Source organism: Pinus tabuliformis, chromosome 4_2 (genome assembly GCF_031772625.1).
Source record: "Pinus tabuliformis cultivar Carrire ecotype Pingquan chromosome 4_2, CPIR1, whole genome shotgun sequence".
Taxonomy (NCBI): domain Eukaryota; kingdom Viridiplantae; phylum Streptophyta; class Pinopsida; order Pinales; family Pinaceae; genus Pinus; species Pinus tabuliformis.
In genome coordinates, this window is record NC_142304.1 from 521,666,780 (window position 1) to 521,689,165 (window position 22,386).

Sequence of the window (22,386 nt, forward strand, 5' to 3'; positions counted from 1 at the left end):
TCAAGAACATTGTTGCTCCCTTAAACTGATCAAACAAGTCATCAATCCTCGACAATATATACTTATTCTTGATGGTCACTTTGTTCAACTTCCTGTAGTCAATGCATAATCTGAGAGTACCATCTTTCTTTTTCACAAACAAGATCGGTGAGCCTCATTGTGATACACTTGGCCTAATGTATCCCTTTTTCAACATGTCCTTAAACTGCAACTTCAACTCTACCAACTCAAGTGTGCTCATGTTGTAAGGTGCCTTTGATGTCGGAGCTACCCCTGGCACTAACTCAATAGAAAATTCTACCTCCCTGTGAGGTGGAAGCTCTAAATTTCCTCAAGAAATACATTCTGAAATAGCAGTAGAACTGGGTACCTTCTCAAAACATTTGATCCTCAACCTCCTTACCTTTGTCACTAGAAATGTGCACTGTGAATAGCATGCACCCTTTCATGCGACTATGATTTGCTTACATAGTTATTACCATCCTAACTAATGTGGATTTCTTCTTTCCCTATCAGACTCTTGGTTCTCCATTGTCATCCAAGCACTCAATGGCCTTGTCATAATAATCCACCTTGGTTCTATGAATATATAACCAATCCATGCCCAACAACATACTATATGATCCAAACTATAATACATTCAAATGTGTTATGGTAGGCATATGATTCAAATCAAATGCACAAGATCTTACCCAATGGTGAACTCGCTTCTTTGTACCTGTAGCCAACTGCACTAACCAATATTCTAAATGCAATTCCTTACTCAAACCACACTTATCCACCAAGCCAAGACTCACATAATTATAATTAGATCTAGGGTCAATCAAAATAGAAATAAATTGATCACAAAGCTTATCTTCCATCTTAATGATAGATGTCTGATGGTCTACCTTTTTGTCATCCAATGTTACATAGATACGAGGAATGCTATGACCAACAACCCCAACAATATGTGTGTCTTGTGCACTATATATATATGGCCTACCACCCTAATTCTACAGAAAAGCTCTCCTGCGATGATCCTTGCCACAAGTCCAACACTCTATAGGTTTCTAGCATGCATCCTTATTTTTTTCTTTTAATCAAAATCCCTATCCTCCGTAAGATGCATTGAACTTCTTTGATGGTGCTGCATTCTCTTTATTACCTGTGCCCTGAGGTCTTACTCGCTTCTTGTCGCATTTTCCTTTATTCTTTGCATTACCTTTCTAGTCTGGTTTAATCTCGAATATGCACTTCGATTGTTCATAGAAGGCTTTGTATGGCCTCCTCCAATGATATAGGCTCATCGAACTCAATTTTTTCTTTGAATGCCATTGGTAACCCACTAGTGAATCTTTGAATCTTGGCCTTCTCCTCCTTGAGTTAAGGCACATACCTTAGTAGCTCCAAGAACTTACTATTGTATTCATCATTTGTCATAGATCCCATCTTTAGCTCATATAATTATTTTTCCCTGTCATCAAAGTATCTCTCCGATAGATACTTCTTCTTGAATAATCACTCAAACTCACTCCAAGTCAAGTCTTCCTCATGTATACCTCTGGTATTCTTCACATCCTCCCACCAAATGTCTGCTTTACCTTTGAGACTGCATTAGGGTAATTTTGAGGTCTAAAATAGGGTTCCTAAGGAGATTATAAAATAATAGTAGAAATAATAAAATAATATTAGATTACATCATCAATTTTTAGAGGGGAAAATGAAAAAAACTATTTTTTCAACTTGTATTTTCAACTTATCTCCCTATGGGTTTACTCAAATTTCGAGCGGAAATGCTCATTGGATGAAAAATTTTGTTCCTTATCCAAGAGTACCCATGTTGCATACTTTCAATGGACCCTGATACACAAAATACGAGAAATACATGAAAAACCGTGATTGCAATCACGTTTTTCATATATTTCTCTTTTTTGGTTTATTACGATCCATCGAAAGTATGCAACATGGATACTCCTTGGATGATGAATTAATTTTTTCATCCAACTAGTACTCCCACTCGAAATTTGAGTAAAGCCTTATGGAGATAAGTTCAAAATATGAGTTGAAAAATTAGTTTTATTATTTTATTATTTTTTTACTTTTTTACTCCAGAAATGGTGAACCATCCCCCATGGTTTACATCATCATCTTGAATCCTATTGGTTCTTACAAAGTTTATTTTGGTTTTACTTTTTTCTTAGGAGGGTCATTTTAGACCTCGAAATTCCCCTAATGAATGTAGCTACTCTGGCTTTCATGTTTTTCGAATAGTCATGCAACCTGAAGAACTTCCTCATACCAAGCAACCATGCCTCTGCATTCTGTGATTTCTTCACTTCTCCATCAAATGTAGGTTCCTTTGCTTTCTTAAACTCATCAATAAAATACCCCTGATGACTTCTCCTGTAAGGATGATAACAATATCGATCATCATGCCTGTCAGAACCAAAACTAGAATGGTACCTGTGTCTATCCCCTCTCCTATCCAAAGTGTCCAACAATCTACCATCTCTGACCATGTCATCTCTATATTACCTATGACCACCATGCGAAATACTACTATATGCCCCATTAGTTTTGTCCTCCTACTCATGGCTGATCCGCAGTGGTCCCTGTCACTGCAAATATGACAAACTCTGAAGTATCACTACATTTACCTCTGCTAGATTCTCCTATGCCTATATGATTATGTCATTATCTGCCTTACAACTCGTTATTTCTTCCTTTAATATCCTCAGTGTATCTGCCAAATTGGGAGAATTTCCAACACCATACTTCTCATCTGATCCATAGGGAGAGTCTTTGTAATCTACCATATTGCTAGCCATTTGAAATTTCTTCCTGCAAGATATATCATGTCAGCTAAACCAAATCAAAATAAACCAATGTACCTTACTATAGTTCGGGGAGTATGCCTCATTTGCAAGTTCAACAAATCAGTGTGATACATGTATAACATAATCATGACAACATATAGAAACATAACACATAAGAATATAACCATGCAACCATCATTCTAGCAAGAGTCCAGTCACCGATGCATAACCCTGTCAACCAAACATATTATGACCTCATGCATGACAACATCAACCATACCAATGTACGTGGATAATGCACAACTGTAAATGTAGACGATACACCAACATACATGCGGACATCACACAATCATAACCATGGTCCACACACACACATAAACACATATAATCAAGCATAAATGAATAATACTTGTAACAACAGGTAGAAATATGTAACCAAGCATAAAGGATGATACATGTAATTGAAATATAACAACATGTAACCTGTCATACACTCATAACGATGCATTCAACAACAACATCATCAACTTCAACACGGTGACATCACTACAACCATGATCAACACCATGCAAATGCAACAAGGACATGGAATACAAGCATAAGAGACACACATGCAACCAAAATTAATGCATGAGAAACACACCCAACCCATCTAGTTTGAGGGGTGAACCATGCTCTGATACCACTCTATAACACCCTCCTCCCACATCTACCCCTGTAACTAGCCAACCGGGGTAAAAATGTGATAAGAGGCCACTATGATATGATTTGACCTCCTAAGTCACGTTAATGAAGTGGAACTGACATAAAAATACCATACAGACCTTCAACATCAACATTAGGACCCTCAAGAACCATCCCAAACTTTCTTCCAACTAGCCCCTGGGTCCCACTGAGATTTTGGACCACTTGACCCCCAAACTCTCCCATGCTATAGGTCAGTTAGTATCCAGGAGGCTCTGGACACTCTCATGACAAGGAATTCCAACGTCCAAGGACTATTTTTCTCAGTGTTGTGCCAGTGTCCCCGAGATTTGAGCCACTTTTTCAGGCCCATAGCCTAGGTCACTACACAAAATTGAATGACACCTTCAGAACAATAAGATAATAGGGAAATGAAAGTACAAATACAATTACTTGAATAAGACCTTAACTAGACCCCTACTAGCCATGACAGGAATTTCGTCAAACATATCACAAATATGTAATCTACAAGAGTAAATAACATATCTAAGCATAGGGATCTCATACTTAGTTTAGAATCACTAAGAAGCATTAATTCCTCAACACATTAACTACCATTTCATCCATTAGGTCATAGATACATTGCTCATTCATTTACAAGTATAAACATGATGAGAGCCATACATAGTTACTGTCATAAAGAAGCATTAATGCCTTAACACATTAACTTCTATTTCATCCATTAGGTCATAGATACATTTTTCATTCATTTACAAGTAGAAACATTATGAGAGCCATACATAGCTACTTTCATAAAACATATACATAACCAACATCGTTGGCACAAAAGTGACATCAGGGAAAGACCCTGGGTTCAGGCGCAAAGGGGCCAACAATGGTTTGTTGTAGTCTAGGACAACACCAACATTTTCACCTTACCCCAAGGGATAAGGAATCTCACCCGAGGCATGCCATGACTTGAAGTAAGAAGGGTTCAACATAGGGTCAAGGATATATTAACCATTAATCTATAAGTGGGTCTATGCATATACTCAGGCTAACATTATATCAATCAGTACAAGGAATCTACCATGTGCATAGACTTGCAATGCATTCAAAATTTTAGTGGGTCCTTATAACATAAGAAAATACACACATCATACCAAGAACCTAGTCTAGCTCTTCATTCATCTTAATTCAATAGGATATCATTACATGATACATTGGCCTCAGCCACAAATAACTACATGAAATACCTGCTTACATGACCTGACTGCCTGTAATAGACTTAGCCCACTTCTCAGCTACTACTCTAGTCTTCAATTTGGATGGTCTGAGACCTCGCATCCTCCTCGCTGCTCGTCCATGACTAGAACGCTTCAACCAACCCATCAAACCATAACCAACCCCTTTCTTCTTGCGACTTTCTCCTTTTGTATTCCTTCTACCGCTTGCACTGCCAGTACTCGCTCGGTTATTTCTTTCTTTGGATGCCTCTCATCCGCCTTATCTGCTCAGTTGCCCCTACTTTATACTGACACCTCACCACAACCATCCTGCAACTGCTTGTTCCTATCTTCCTCTGAAGTTGTCTTCTCCGCAACCTGACTACTGCTGCCACCACCCATTTCCTCTTCTTTGTATCTTCAAAATCTTTCAAAATCCTTCAAAATCGAAACAAAGACCCCAACAAGCCTTGACCACAAGTCTTTGACTTATCCCAGAGTCAATTCATTTCGAGCTTCGCGGGTCCTGTTCGTGTCTCTGTAGATACTTCTATGGGTGGTTGCGCTGGTTCTATCGGCTAATGAGATAATTCCCCTGTTGTCTCCTCTGCCATTTGTTAGGTGTTTTCTGCTCCCATTTCTGCTTGTTGTCCTTCTTTTCAAAACGAAGGCCCCAACTCAAGAACAACGGTGGTCATTTGCTGCCTGAATTGATTGTATTTTTGGAGGGAAACTTCCCATGTGACAATGATCAAGGCAACCTGTTGAGTGAAGTCTTCAGCTATAACCAGGATATGCATGTCGATATGTCATTATGATTTTGGCTAATTGATATAGATAAGCAGTATTTGACATGATGATTGATAATAATTTAGAACTCTCGCTTGATGTTGAGATATGTTTTGGGCTATAAATCTCTTTGTAATAGAAAATGAAGGATTTGACCTGATGACTAATTTGACAACTGATGATTTTCCTTGATGACAATTTTATATGAGCATAGAAAATTTTAATGATTTATAATGGTTTTATGCATTGACATCATTAGTTGTGACACATTGGTTGAGATATAAACAATTGTGATTTAGTATGAAGCAATCTCACAATAAATGGATGGAACTTGCATGACTTATTCTTGGTGTATGCATTTGCATCTAGTGACTTATATTATGATCATGAGGATGAATAGATGCCATCTTGTTGACATGATAAAAAAATGAAAACTCTACCTGCCACCTACTCTAAATAATCTGATATTGTGACGTTCATGATTTTGATATTATTTTTTATCTCACATCTAAAATTTGATACGATGACTTAGTTGATTTGATTGTACAATATTGATTTGTGTAAGACTAAACATATTCGTTTGGTAAAGTGTTATGTTTGTAGAAAGCATTGTATGAAGCAAGCTCCTAGATCTTGATATGTTCTCATTGACAGTTATCTAGTGAAGCCAAGATGATGTGTTGATCCGAACCTCTACTTCAGAAGTGTTCCAATGTATGATTTTAATTTTTGTTTTGGTTTTATATGCTAACAGTCTATTATTGACTGGTAATGAGCCTCTAATAAGAGGGAGATGGCTTCTGAAGCTAAAAATAATGAATCATGGCATGATGAATCTATTTCTGAAGTTAGGAAAAGAAAATCTATATTGTGAAGTAATTGAAGAAGTGTTGGAAAGTGGAAATGCAAATCCTTCGACACTTTGATTGAATTTCAAGAAGTTGTGAAGAGATATTTTTGAACTCAACTTGAAAATTGATGGTTGATTAAAGCATTGATGTTCTGATTGAACACCCATCCATATATGAGTTGCTTCATACACATAGAGTTTCCACCAAGCACCCTTGGAGATATTTGCATGGAATGAACATTTTTTGGACTAAGACATTCTTCATGTGATATGTGACTACTTGGATGTAGTGATGATGATTGGGATCGTTATCGACGAGATGAGCACATATGAGTGTTTCCTTAGTATGAGGTCTTCCATGATGTTTTTGGATGAGAGGTTCATAGATTTAAGCACGATCAAGGTTGAATACAATGTTGTTAGCATGGATAGCTATGAGGAAGGATGAAAAAGATATTTAGAAAGTCGTTTGAGGATGTTCCGGTTATGACATAGATACAATGCAAAGAATGGGAACATATGGGAAAATAATCTCACATATAGCTGAGTCTATGACACTTTTATTGACACAGTGTTGTTGTACGAGACAAGCTTAGGTTTGTAGTTGGCACCTCCTTGAGAGAGAGGATGACTATGGCATCCTTTTTGTGATATGTATTTCTTTTCTAATATGATATTTGATTTGATGTCCTTTATAAATAAGATACAACTACCATTGAGACATGATGATTAACAAATATGAACATGATGAAATGTTGTTGATCTACAGAGAGCATCGCTGATTGAGAACACTGAGCTAACTCTTCCCCCCTGTCTGAGCTCCTGGGGTGAGGAATTGAGATGGAGGGCTCCTGGGGTTGAGGGATCTCTAGACAATAGGGATGTAGATGTTTCTCCCCTATCTCTTACCCATAGGTTGAAGATGTTGCTCCCGTATCTTGGTATTTATAGAGTATACCCCAATTGGCATCATACCCACAAGTTGGGCTTAATGGGAATACCGCTTCCTGTCTGGCCAATGGGTTGGGAGTGTACTTGAGGGTGTACAACCCAAGCTTATTATGATACAGGTGTTCTACGACATGACTCTTGAGGGTCATTTTTGGGAAGATCAGTAGGCGATGAGATGGGTTGATTAGTAGCTCCCTTATATCACCTATTGCTCGATATGGGTTCATAGATGTTTAGCTCGACCATGAGATTTCAGGTTGAGATGTGCTCCCCGATGTGATTCCAGGTTGATATATACTCCCTGATGATATGGTATTTGATGATGATGTTGGTTGTATGTTTAGCTCCCAAATAATGTTTCCTGGTTGGTAGCATTGGGCTCCTCGCTGGCAGAGATTTCTAGTTGTAGCAGTGGCTCCCCGATGGACAGAGGTTGGTAGATTGAGCTCCACTCCGATGTCAAAATTCTTCTTTTAGATTCGATAATGTTCATCATGTGAGCAAGGGAAATCAAGAGATAAGGAGGAATAAGAAAGAGATGAATTGAGATGAACAATGACGATATGTGATGATGGAAAATAGGAACACATGACATGATGCAAGTGGAATTTTCCCTAATTGAGAGGGAGTCTTAAATTTGCAACTGTGGTCAAATTCCACTTTGGAAAACTCACTATTGATTTCATTAAATTCCTATTTTCGAGAGGAAAAAAATCTACCTAAATATCACTCAAATCGGATAAAGGAAAATGTGCTTCTGAAGAAAATCCCACATGTGCATATTTGATAAGGTCGACCCTAACGCAAATTGGACACCCTTGGAAGGCTATAAATACAAGTGACATCAACCTCATTTGGACATCATCATGTGACATTCTTCTATTCTCTTTCTTGGTTTTTGGTTTGCACATGGCTGAGGCACGTCCGCAAATGAATGGATTCACTCGAAGACAAAATTGCAAGGTCTGAAGCTTGCATTTTTGTTTTTGGGTTTTGGGCCTCAATCACAGACACAGAACAGAGAGATCTTGACTGCAGTTGCTTGGTACCAAGCTCATCTTTGCAACCGAAGCATTCCAGTCACACAAACAACTCGTCCTCCATGCGACCAACATCTAGGGTTTTAGAATCTTAGTTGCAGAGTGCAGTCACTCACTTGTAGGCTCCAGAGACTGGTTGGAAGCTTCTTAGTCACACACATGACTCCTCCTTCGTGTGACTGAGACCTAAATGATGGAATTTTAGCTGTTTGAAGATTTCGCTTAGTGACCGCAGTGTTCGAAAGTTGACCATAGGTAATGACAATTCATTACAGACTTCAGAATCAAAGTTTTGAGTATAAGAATTGTTTGGTTCATTTCATGAATATTGTGTAGTTGTTTTAGCTGGATAGTTATATGGATGAAGATATGGATCATTGTACTCTATTTTGTTGAATCATTAGATGACAATCTAATAAGAAGAAGACTTTGAAAGGGATTTTCCCATAGTGGGTTTTTCCTTGGTCTCCGACCAATCCTGGTGTCTATATGTGCGAATGATTTTCTTTTATTGTTCCTTTATGTTCCGCTGCATTGATAATGATGATATTGTTCTTTCTATATAGTTGCATATGCTACTGAATAATGATGTGAATATGAATAATGTGATGTTATGGGGTGAACTTAATGTGTTGATGAAGAAATGAAATTATCAAAACAAAGAACAATATAGCCCTAAGAAAAATTAAGAACATCGTTTAACTTGTCGAAGATGGAGTCATCGATGGAGTTCTATATCCAACATTTGGCCTTGTGTTCTGTCTTTATTAGTTCTACAATGACACTCCTCTAATTATTGTTCATGGTTGCTAATGCTTCTTGGGTTAGCTCTATATAACCGTTCCGCGGGGTATCCCAACATTCTTGGGCTTGCAGAAATGTCTTTGTTCATAAAGACCAAAATTCATCCTTTTAACTAAACAAAATCCTTGTTTGTGCCAAACAAAAACTAGAGAAAGCCATTTCTTTTAATGCAGATATAAATATCTCTTTACAATCTTCTTTTCAAAACTTAAAAAAATTTTCTCCCTTAAAAAAACCACTTTTTCTGTTTCAACCTTTTATTTATTTAAAATTTTGAAAAATTTCAAAATACAGACAAAAAAAAATAAGCTTGTACTTTTTCTTAAAATAAAAACAAACTTCCTCTTAATTTTCCAAATAAATCAAATCAACTTTGTCTTCTGTAAAATAGGAGTGGTTGCCTGGAAACCTTTTCAACGAAGGCATTAACATGAAACAAAACCCTTTAGAGGTGATCATGACTTTTACCAATACAGGTTGGAAAGCTTACGAATACAACAGTGAAGATCTTTGACTTTTTCATTACCAATACCTTATAAAAAATGACTTTTTGCCAAGTATGCAATGCGTACTCCAACTAAAATTAATCAACAGATCGAATTACACTGCAGATTTAACGTTGAAAAGAATATTTGGACACTTGCTGTCAGCGCACTTCTCTATACATATCGTATGCACTGAGTGGCCTATTTTTTCATAGTTTCTTAAGTTTGTGTTGATGAGTACACTTTTTTTTTTTGTGCATTGGTGCGATGTTAAAAATATTACTAGTTTTTGCTGATGTCGAGCTCATAATTTTTAGGATACGGTGATATGCTCCTGTACCATGATAAAGAAGGACATTGATATTATGATAATGAATGAAAAAATGAGAAGCAGAAATTGTTTTTCTCAATATTTCAAAATAATTAAATATAACTTGATTAAAAAAAATATTACTAGTTCTTTCGGATGTTGAGCTCTTTACGACTTATGCGTTCAAGATAGGGTGATATGCTCTTGTACCGTGATAAAGAATGAGATTGATACCATGATAAGGAATGAAAAAAATGTGGAGCACAAATTGTTTTTCTCAAGCCTGATTAAAAAATTAATGTCGAGCTCCTTACTACTTCTGCGTTCAGGATAGGGTGATATGCTCTTGTACCATGATAAAGAATGAGATTGATATCATGATAAGGAATGAAAAAAATGTGGAGCACAAATTGGTTTTTTTCAATATTTCAAAATTATTAAATATAGCTTGATTATATATATATATATATATATATATATATTATTAGTTCTTGCGGATGTCGAGCTCCTTATGAGTTCTGCATTCAGGATAGGGTGATGTGCTCTTGTACCATGATAAAGAATGAGATTGATACCATGATAAGGAATGAAAAAAATGCGGAGTACAGATTGTTTTTCTCAATATTTCAAAATAATTAAATAAGATTACATTGAAAACATAAACAATAGATAACTAGAATAAAACTCAACTAAAGTGAATTAAATTTGAATTGATTATGATATCTAGCATAATAAGATTATATCTCAATAATTTTTTTTCATAATTAATAAAAAAACATAAAATATATGGCTGATAAATATTTTAATACCTATTGATATTTACCATCTATTTATATAATTAAATTAATCAATAATAATTTAAAATAAAATCATAATTCATTTAATTTTTTATAATTTCTTTATTTTAATAACTTGAAAAATAATAAAAATTAAATTTTTATTAAATTTTTATGTTTATTATAGACTAAATTTAATAGGTAATAATATTACCAAAAAATTATATCATAAAATCTTAAGAGAAAAAACATTTATTCTACTTGCTTGTGACTACACCTTCAAAAAAAAAAAAAAACCTCTGAACTTTGAGCCTCGTCCATTAGTCAGAAGAGATGAGGCTAGTCTATCAGAGAGTTGCAGCCTGCTAAAATAGTTTTTACGAGAAAACAGTCATTAAAGATTCGGGCATATATCTTTTGGAGTTTTGTTTTCTCAAAGTTTATTATTACTGCACTTTGTCGTATTTTCTTTACGAAGAGACGATTTATTGCAGCACTGTCTTATTTTCTTTAAGAAGACACGACATCGACAGAATCTTGTTTCTGAATATTATCTAAGAAATATCTCAAAATTAAAAAAAAAAACTGTCAAATTTTGAATCAAATTAACCTAAAAATGTGAAAATTTAAAATTCCGAAAAACAATATTTGTGGTGATGTATTTTTCCTGCTATTATGAGGGTTTACCACTCTTTGGGAGGGTCAATAAGAATTAAAATCCAACCGATATAAATTGATTTACAAGTCTGGTTGATGGGATCTATAATGTATTATGTTTATGTGGAGGGATATGAAATTTAAATATATTTATAAGTTAATGATATATAGGATTTTGAATCTAGTTTTAGAAATTAAATTTTAAATGGTGGATATATCAGTATAGATCATCTTAAATACGGATTTAATATGAGTTAGGGATCTATTTTCTTTACGTGTAAATTTTTTTAATTTAATTTCAATTTTGATGACTGATGGACATTCTTACACATCATAGTGTGCTGTAGAATGAGCCTCTCTACTCAATATGTATTGCTTTAATATTATGGTTAGTGGTGGATCTATAATGTATTACGATTATGTTGATGGATAGGGAATTTAGATGCAGTCTTAAGTTCAATGATGTATAGATTTTATAGTGTTGGTTTGATTGATTTATAATATAAATACACTTTTATTATAGTGTGTATTTCAAGATTGGAATTAATGAATTGGATTAAAATTTCTATATGTTTTGAAATTATTTTTTATTTTTGTTTTTTCATTAATTTTATTTTATAAGCTATAAATTAATTATTTTATTTTGTCCAACGTTGCAGTGTGACAAAGATTCTCAATATGAAAATCAACCGTGGTCAACCATGGTCCAATGTTGCATTATGACAAAGATTCTCTAAATATGAAAATCAATCATGGTAAACCATTGTCCAACATCACATTGTGACAAAGATTGTCTCACTATTAAAATAAACCATGCTCGACCATGGTTAATCATGGTCAACCATCGCCCAACATCACATTGTGACAACGATTGTCTCAATATGAAAATCAACCACAATCAACCATAATATTAATAATATCAATATGAAGTTGTGTGTCTTGCGACCTATAAAGCTTGAGCATGAATTCCATATCCCTACCTTCTAATACATTTTGATAAGATTTTACATATTCCACCGCTTTTTTTGTAGTTCTTGAATCTCTTGGTTATTGAGTTTTGTAAATATATGACCAAGAGAAAACTCCATTTTCTATGATTTTGCATATCAGGGTTATAATGAAGTCACCGGGGTGAATTAAAGTGTCTTGATAAATCCCTACTTCACCCCACAAGCATTAACTTTGAAACTCAATGAAGAACTAGGGCTTTGTTCTTTGAATGGAGTCACCAATAATGATATGCCAATATGTCGTATAGGGAACAAAACACAAGTTTTGTGTCCCCGGAAATGATGCCAAAATGTTACCACTCAAACTAGCAAGGGACCTAAAGGGGATTCCTAAAGGATCAAATGCCACACCAATGACAACAAATGGAAGCTTAGACAATTGTCGCCTCAACTAAAGCTCCCTACTGTTTATGGACTTTCACCGATGAGAGGAGACCCAGTATATATGGAGTCACAAGTGAAGGATAAATCAACAAGTGGACCCATGATCCGGATTTAAACAGGAACGCAACAAATTACAGAGATAACCATATACACAAAGATGCAGCGGAAATAATACTTCATTTCATTAATGGAAAATACTGAAATATGCTTACAAACAGAAATGGCAATAAACTAGCTAGGGCGATGGTAGCTTATCTCTGAGAAGAGATGTGATGGCTACATGCCTCTGAACTGTGTTACAATGAGGCTCGAAGGCCTATTTATTGTTGAGAAACAATGGACAACCCTTAACATTCCAAAACCTAACCCTAGGAGATGAAACGCCAAACTGTGGGCCCCGTTTGGGTAAATTGGTACATCAACTTCCCGGGGTCGTAACTTTGGCATACGATCTCTGTTTGACGCGTACAATAGCTCGTTAGAAAGATCTATCCGAGCACTACCACTTTGGGAAGGGCAACATAGGTCCATGGACCCATGTTGCCCCCAGATTTCCCAAAAAACGTCGTTTAGGGCCTCAAAACGGCTCCGGAAGTTCAGGACCCGAAAAACTGCTAAAAATAGTAAGTTGTGCTACAATTAAGGAAACTGAAAATGCTGAGAAAGACAATGGTGGGGGTCCAGGTGGACTTGGCAGGTGGCCACCAATATCCACCTGGATCATTCCTCCCCCCTTAGGAAGCAATGGTCCCCATTGCGTTGAGCTCCTCCATGAGATGAGGAAACTTCTGCTGAACTTGTTCCCTGGTGAGCCACTTGCCCTGCTGAAGGAGTTGGCCCGCTTTGACAACTCGATACAGTTGGATATTCTGTTGGCGAGTGTTCTTGATCTGTGTGTCCATGATCCGATCAGTTGCAGCTTGTTCCATGCAATCTGGATTTAATTCTGTGGGTTTGAGCTGTTCTGCAATGTCGGATGTGTCTAACAATGGTGGAAAGTATGGCCGAAGGCGGTCCACATTAAATACTGGGTGCAGGCCAAGGAATGGGGGAATGCTGAGCTCAAATGCATTGTCTCCCATAGCCTTAGTAATGGTGTAAGGACCATATCGGAGTGGTCTCAATTTTCGATAGGCTCCAGTAAGGCGTTCCTTTTGCAAATGCAACCAGACTTTGTCGCCCACCTGAAACTTGTGTGGCACCCGATGTTGATCATGTCGCTGCTTGTACTTGGCATTCGATTTCTCAAGAATGTCATGGACCTGCTGGCGAATATGTTGGATTCGCTCAATGAAGCTGGTGGCCTTATCTGTTTCGGACTGGACATGAGCTGAATTCATGTGAGTAGCTGCAAGTGGCATGGCCACATCAATGGGGCATAGTGGCTGGAATCCCAAACCCACCTGAAAAGGGCTATGGCCAGTGGAGCTGTGAAGAGCTCGGTTGTAGCTGTGCTGAACGTAGGGGAGGCTCTCGTCCCATGTGCGTGGATGCTTTGAGTTATACATGCGCAGAATGTGCACAATCATCCTATTGACAACCTCCGTCTGGCCATCAGTTTGAGGATGGAAGGCTGTGGACTTCGTGAGTTTGGTGTCCAGCATTGACCAGAGACTGGACCAAAAGGTGCTGAGGAACCGACTGTCCCGATCTGAGATGATAGACTGTGGGATCCCAAAGTGCACCCACACTCGTTCAAAGAAGAGTTTAGCAGTGGCTTCTGCTGTGATATTCTTCTTGCAGGCCATCATAATGGCCATCTTTGAGAACCTGTCGACGACCACAAAAACACAGTCATTTCCATGCTTAGTGGAAGGAAGGCCTGACATGTAATCCATGGAGATGGATTCCCAAGGTCGACTAGGGGTAGGCAACGGGGTATAGAGGCCTTGCTTCTTTTAAATTTTTCTAAATAATTTTTTTATTAAAAAAAAAATTAAAAAAAAAATTCATTAAGTTTTTTTTTTGAACAAATTTAATTAATTTATTTAAAATTTAAAAGATTATTTAAAAAAAAAATTAAAAGAATTATTAAAAAAATTTGATTTTTTTTTGACAATTTTTTTATTTAATATATATATATATATATATATATATATATATATATATATATATATATATATATATATATATATATATATATTAGTGGCCCCTCCGCTCACCCGCTGCCCGTGGTGGCGTGGCCCTAGGAGGAGGGTCTGCACATAGGCATTTTTCCTTTTTATTATTTTTCTTTGATTAACTACTTAGGACTCAAGGGGTAAGAGCATGATGAACGAGATATAGCAGTGAATACCCCTTTTCAGGGTAGGACGGTTCATTACCCACCAGGGGTTGGGACAATTATGGGTTCCTATATGAAGAAGGAGGCTCATAGAACCTATAGGAACCAGGGTGACGGTCATGATGATGCGGCAGAGCTCACATGTTAGCTTTATTCCACATGCCAAATGTGTTTTTCCTGACCATATTTTGCATTTTGTGCTACATTTTCCTGTTGAATGTGGCCAAATATGCTTTTACTTTTCTTTTTATCTGCATCAACCTCCCAGAAATCATTCCAGGCTTGACCCAAGGTGTGGGCAAGGGGAAGGGGTGGGCTAGACCTATATGGACCTAGTGGAGGAATGTGGGCTCAGATGGGAGAAATGATGAATGGGGATGTAATGAGTGGAAAGGGGGTAATATATGCAGATAAGGAAGTGAGATCATACAACCAAAATCAGGGTTTCCCGTGAAGGACCATCCCTAAATTCAAATGGTCAGTAAAAGAGATCCCATAAGACTATAATCCAAGTTTATATCCAAAAGGGGTCTAGGGGAGAAGAGCACAGATCGAGCCCATTTTTTCTGCTGAATCCCCCCATTAATTCGTGCCCAGAAGTGTCCATGATAAGAAAACTACAATACTCAATTACCAAATTACAAGGCACACCTTTAGGTTAGGGAGGCCCACCTTCAAACATACGATCATGGCAGAAGGGTGAGGAACCACATGGCCTTCTCAAGTGGAAGATAAATGGAACAATGAGCTAGCTAGTGGCTGTAAGGGGCTGCTGGATGTCGTCTTAGGACCATCTTGGAGAAAAAATTTATCATAGGGATATCACCCACAAAATGGTGGGTAACAGGCTACAAGAAGGTTAAAGAAAGTTTGTTATCTATGAATAAACTCTAGCTGCAATTTAGTTAAGGAACTCATACTCAAATTCATTTGATCTATAGGTTGCCAGTGAGAGATCTTGAAAAGGTAATCAATTTGTCTTTTTGAAGTTGTAGATTTGCTAAGCGATAGGGTCTACTCTTTTTGGGAGACTTAGGGTAGAGTATTGTACCCTAAGAGTTGTGCCTATAACAGTAATAAATAGAAGTATTTTAAGAAGTCTTTGTTCCTATAACCATGGTGAATGGAAATAGTATTGGAGTCTATGACAAAGATGAATAGTGTTAATCCTTCAAATGTACAACATAGGTTCTTAATAATTGTTCTAAAGATATAACTTGGCAATGGTAAGACTTGAAAATTATTATATAACAATGATATGACACAACATTCCCCCTATGACAATAATGCATGGCATATTCTTGTAACAATATTTATAGCAATATGGCAGTGATATGTATGATAGTATTGTATATGACAAGAATATTATGAATAGATATAAATGTGATAAACGATAATGATCTTAATGACAATTCTCTTATGAGACATGGATCTTCAAGGAAAGTGTTGTTAATTGACATTGATATTCATGTAAGTGCTCTTATGTGACAGTGATCTTAATGACAATGATCTTATGAGACAGTGATCTTCATGAAAAGTGTTCATATGTGATAATGCACTTATGCAACAGTGATCTTCATGGAAATGTTATAGATTTGAGAGGGTGATATGTGTCAAAGATCTACTTACAATGACCTCTGATGTATGGCAGTGACCTTGACATGGTAGTATGAAAGGGACACTCTGATGTATGACTTGACTCTATGACAGTAAAGTGTTTAGTGCCCTATGACAGTGAAAGTGATGTATACCATGCATGTATGATAGTGACATGATAGAAGCTCTCTCGGACTTGTTTCATTCAGTTCACAAATGAAGTTGTGAACTGACTTGGGTTGGCCTTGTTACCTCTCAAGCTAGCAGGGGGGCTAGTAAGGGATCCTATGGAACAACTACTAGTAACAATGTAAACTTTGAAATGGGAACTATAAACTCAAAATGGGAACTCTAGCCAAAAAACCCCATAAAAACATCAAAAACAGTGCTAAAAACGAAAAGTGTTGATGCTGAAATAAAACCCCCCCGTTTTTTTTTTTTTTAGTAAATTTTCAACATGTTTTAAAAATGGCGGTGAGTACCAATTTTTTGTGCAAAAGTTATCCAAAAAACACCCTCAAAACGAAAAGTGTTGACGTTGGGATAACACTTTTTTTTTCAAGGTAAAATTTCAACATTTCAAGATAATAGCGTAAAATATTTTATCACGACCCCGAAAAACATTAAAATTTTAAAAAAATAATGAAAACATAAAATAAAATAAAATAATGAAAAAACACAAAAGAAAAAGAAGTTAAAAAAATTAGCAAAACATAAATTAAAATATATACTAAAAAAAAAAAAAAAAAAACGGAAAAAAAGAAGAAGAAGAGAAAGAAGACAAAAAGAGATCAAATATCAAAAAATTAGTTAATCATAAAAATGTATAAAAAATAAATAAATAAATTAACGATAAGAATTAAAAAATTAAATAAAAATAAAAATTATAAACAAATAAATAGTAAAAAAAACATATTTAAAAAAATAGAAAAAAAAAAAAAAAAATCTTGTAAACCATAAAAAAAAATAAAAATAAAAAATAAAAAATAAAAAATGAAAATTGGCAAAAGAAAAAAAAAACAAAAATATGGAAATGATATAAAAAAAGAAAAAAAGAAAAGAAAAAACATTAACCAAAAACTAAAAAAAAAAAATAGAAAATTAACAAAAAAAATAAAAACTACTAAAATTAAGATTAAAATTTTGATTACTTAATATATATATATATAAGGACAAAGAATAAAAATAAAAAATGTTCCAAAAAAAAAACTCATAAACCATAAAAGAATTTGGAAAAAAAATAAAATAAAAAATATATATAAAAAGATTAATTAAGTGAAAATAGAAAAATTAAAAAAAAACACTATCAAAAACTAGGAAAAAAAACATTAAAAACAAAGTAGATTAAAAAAAATAGAAAATTAACAAAAATAAAAAAATAAAAAACTAAACAAATCAATATTAAAAACATTTAAAAAAAATTATAAAAACAAAAATAAACTCAAATTATAAAAAAAAAAACCAAAAGATATGAAAATGGCGTAAAATATGTGTCTTTTCAAAATAATAAAAATAAAAATAAAAAACATTTCCAGTTTATAAAGAAATATGTATTTTTGATTTAAAAAAAATAATAATTATTATTATTTTTATTAAACTTACATTTTTCATTTAAAAAAAAGAAATAATAATAATAATAATTATATATATATATATATATATATATATATATATATATATATATATATATATATATATTTAAACAATTTTTTTCCTTATATAAAAGAAAAAAAAAAATCATTAAAAAATTTAAATTTTTTTTGAACAAATTTAATTCTTTTATTTAAAATTTAAAAAACTTATTTAAAAAAAAAATTAAAAGAATTATTAAAATAATTTGATTTTTTTTGAACAACTATTTTTTTATTTACAAAAAAAAAAAAACAATCATGGCCCCTCCTCTCGCCTATCACCCGTGGTGGCACAGCCCTGGGCGGAGGGTCTTCACGCAGGCCTTCTTCTTTTTTATTATTTTTCTTTCATTAATTGCTCAGGACTCACGAGGTAAGAGCATGATGTATGAGATATAGCAGTGAATACCCCTTTTCAAGGTAGGACGGTTCATTACCCACCAGGGGTTAGGACAATCATGGTTTCCTATATGATGAAGGAGGCTCATAGAACCTGTAGGAACCAGGGTGATGGCCATGATGATGGGGTAGAGCTCATGTGTTGGCTTTTTTCCACATGCTAAATGCGTTTTTCTTGACCATATTTTGCATTTTATGCTACATTTTCCTATTGAATGTGGCCAAATATGCTTTTACTTTTATTTATATCTGCATCAGCCTCCCGAACATCATTCCAAGCTTGACCCAAGGTGTGGGCAAGGGGAAGGGGTGAGCTAGCTCTATATCGACCCAGTGGAGGAATGTGGACCCAAGTGGGAGAAATGAGGAATGGGTATGTAATGAGTGGAAAGGGGGTAATATATGCGGATAAGGAAGTGAGACCATACAACCAAAATTAGGGTTTCCCATGAAATACCATCCCTAAAGCCAAATGGTCAGTAAAAGAGATCCCACAAGACTAGAATCCAAGGTTAATATCCAAAAGGGGTATAGGGGACAAGAGCACAGACCTAGCCCATTTTTTCTGCTGAATCCCCCCATTAATTCATGCCCAGAAGTGTCCATGATAAGAAAACTACAATACTCCATTACCAAATTACAAGGCACACCTTTAGGTTAGGGAGGCCCACCTTCAAACATACGATCATGGCAGATGGGTGAGGGACCACATGGTCATATCAAGTGGAAGAGAAATGGAACAATGAGCTAGATGGTCGCTGTAAGGGGCCACTGGATGTCGACTTAAGACCATCTTCAAGAAAAAAATTATCATAGGGATATCACCCACAAAATGGTGTGTAACAGGCTACAAGAAGGTTAACGAAAGTTTGTTATCTCTGAATAAACTCTAGCTGCAATTTAGTCAAGGAACTCGTACTCAAATTCATTTGATCTCTAGGTTGCCAGTGAGAGATCTTGAAAAGGTAATCAATGTGTCTTTATGAAGTTGTAGATTTTCTAAGCGGTAGGGTCTACTCTTTTTGGGAGACTTAGGGTAGAGTATTGTACCCTAAGACTTGTGCCTATAACATTAATAAATAGAAGTATTGTAATAAGTATTTGTTCCTATAACCATGGTGAATGGAAATAGTATTGGAGTCTATGACAAAGATGAATAGCATTAATCCTTAAAATGTACAACATAGATTCTTAATAATTGTTCTAAAGATATTACTTGGCAATGGTATGACTTGAAAATTCTTATATAACAATGATATGACACAACAGTCCCTCTATGAGAATAATGCATGGCATATTCTTGTAACAATATTTATAGCAATATGGCAGTGATATGTATGATAGTATTGTATATGAAAAGAATATTATGAATAGATATAAATGTGATGAACGATGGTGATCTTAATGACAATTCTCTTATGAGACAGGGATCTTCAAGGAATGTATTGTTAAGTGACATTGATATTCATGTAAGCGCTCTTATGTGATAGCGATCTTAATGACAATGATCTTATGAGACTGTGATCTTCATGGAAATGTTATAGATTTGAGAGAGTGATATGTGCCAAAGATATACATTTCAATGACCTCTGATGTATGGCAGTGATCTTTGATGTATGGCAGTGATCTTGACATGGTAGTATGACAAGGACACTCTGATGTACGACTTGACTCTATGACAGTAAGGTGTGTAGTGCCCTATGATAATGAAAGTGATGTATACTATGCACGTATAATAGTGACATGATAGCAGCTCTCTTGGACTTGTTTCATTTAGTTCACAAATGAAGTTGTGTACTGACTTGGGTTGGCCTTGTTACCTCTCAAACTAGCAGGGGGGCCTAGTAAGGGATCCTATGGAACAACTACTAGTAACAATGTAAACTCTGAAACTAGAACTCTGGCCAAAACACCCCATAAAAACATCAAAAACAATGCTAAAAATGAAAAGTGTTGATGCTGGAATAACACCTTTTTTTTCTAGGATAAATTTTCAACATGTTTTAAAAATGGCGGCGAGTACTAATTTTTTGTGAAAAAAATGTCCAAAACACACCCTCAAAACGAAAAGTGTTGACGATGGGATAACACTTTTTTTTCAAGGGTAAAATTTCAACATTTCGAAATAATGGCATAAAATATTTTATCATCACCCCGAAAAACATTAAAATTTAAAAACAATAATGAAAACATAAAATAAAATACAAAAATTAGAAAATTAAAACAATAAAAAGGTTAGAAAACTAACAAAACATAAATTAAAATATATACTAAAAAAAATATCAATCATAAAAATGTAAAAAAAAAAAAAACAAAAAACAAAATTAACGATAAAAATTAAAAACTAAAACTAAAAATAAAAATTATAAACAAATAAATAGTAAAAAAAAAAACATATTTAAAAAAATGGAAAAAAATAAAAATATTTCTTGTAAACCATTAAAAAAAATGGCAAAAGAAAAAGGAAAAAAACAAAAACAAAACAAAAATATCGAAAAGATAAAAAAATAAACATTAAAATTAACTATAAAATTAAGAAGGTAAAAATAGAAAAATTTAAAAAACTTTAACAAAAAACTAAAAAAAAGAAAAAGAAAATTAAAAACAAACTAGATTTAAAAAAAAATAGAAAATTAAAAAAAAAAAAATTAAAACTACTAAAATTAAGATTAAAATATTAATTACTTAAAAACATATATATATATATCATAAACCATAAAAGTTTTTTTTTGTTTTTTTAAATAATTGTTTTTTTAAATTAAAAATAATAATAATAATAATAATATTTAGTGTTTAATTTTTTTGTTTCTAAATACAGAATGTAAGCTTAATAGAAAAGATTTTTTTAATTAAAAATACATATTTCTTTAAAACTTCATTTTTTTTTGGGAAAAGAAATATATATTTTTAAAATTTTCATATCTCTTTGGTTTTTTTTTTTGGTTATAATTTTAGTTTTTTCTTTTGTTTTTCTTTATTTTTTCTTAAATGTTTTTAATATTAATTTTACTAGTTTTTTAGTTTTTTTTTTTTGTTAATTTTCTATTTCTTTTTTAATCTAGTTTGTTTTTATTTTATTTTATTTTTTCTAATTTTTGTTAATGTTTTATTTTTTTTATTTTTTTTTATTTTTACTTACTATATATATATATATATATATATATATATATATATATATATATATATATATATATATATTATTTTTTATTTTTCCAATTTCTTTTATAGCTTATGAGATAATTTTTTTTAACATTTTTTAATTTGTTTTTTGTCTTTTTCATATATATTTTTATATTTGTTTTTTTAAGTAATCAACATTTAAAAAAAGAAAAATAAAACAACTAGAAATTCGTTAAGTAATCATAATTTAAAAAAAAAATTGGACATAATAAATTTTAGAGTGTGAAAAATAAGTCCTCTAAAAAAAGGTATGCTGCATCAACACATTGCATCAGCACGTTTCAAAATCAGCATGAAAATCACTAACCTTTAAAAGAAAATATTTATATTTGATACATAAGAAAATTTAAATTGTCAAAAATATGCTCCCAAAAAAAAGAATTGTATTCTGCATTACCACTTTTCAAAATCGGGTCACGTTTTTACTAACCCTACAAAACGGGTAATCGTATCGGTTATTTAAAGTGCCAAAAACTATGCTCTAAAAAAATATGTGTGTTCTGCATTGCCCCTTTTCAAAATCGTGTCAATT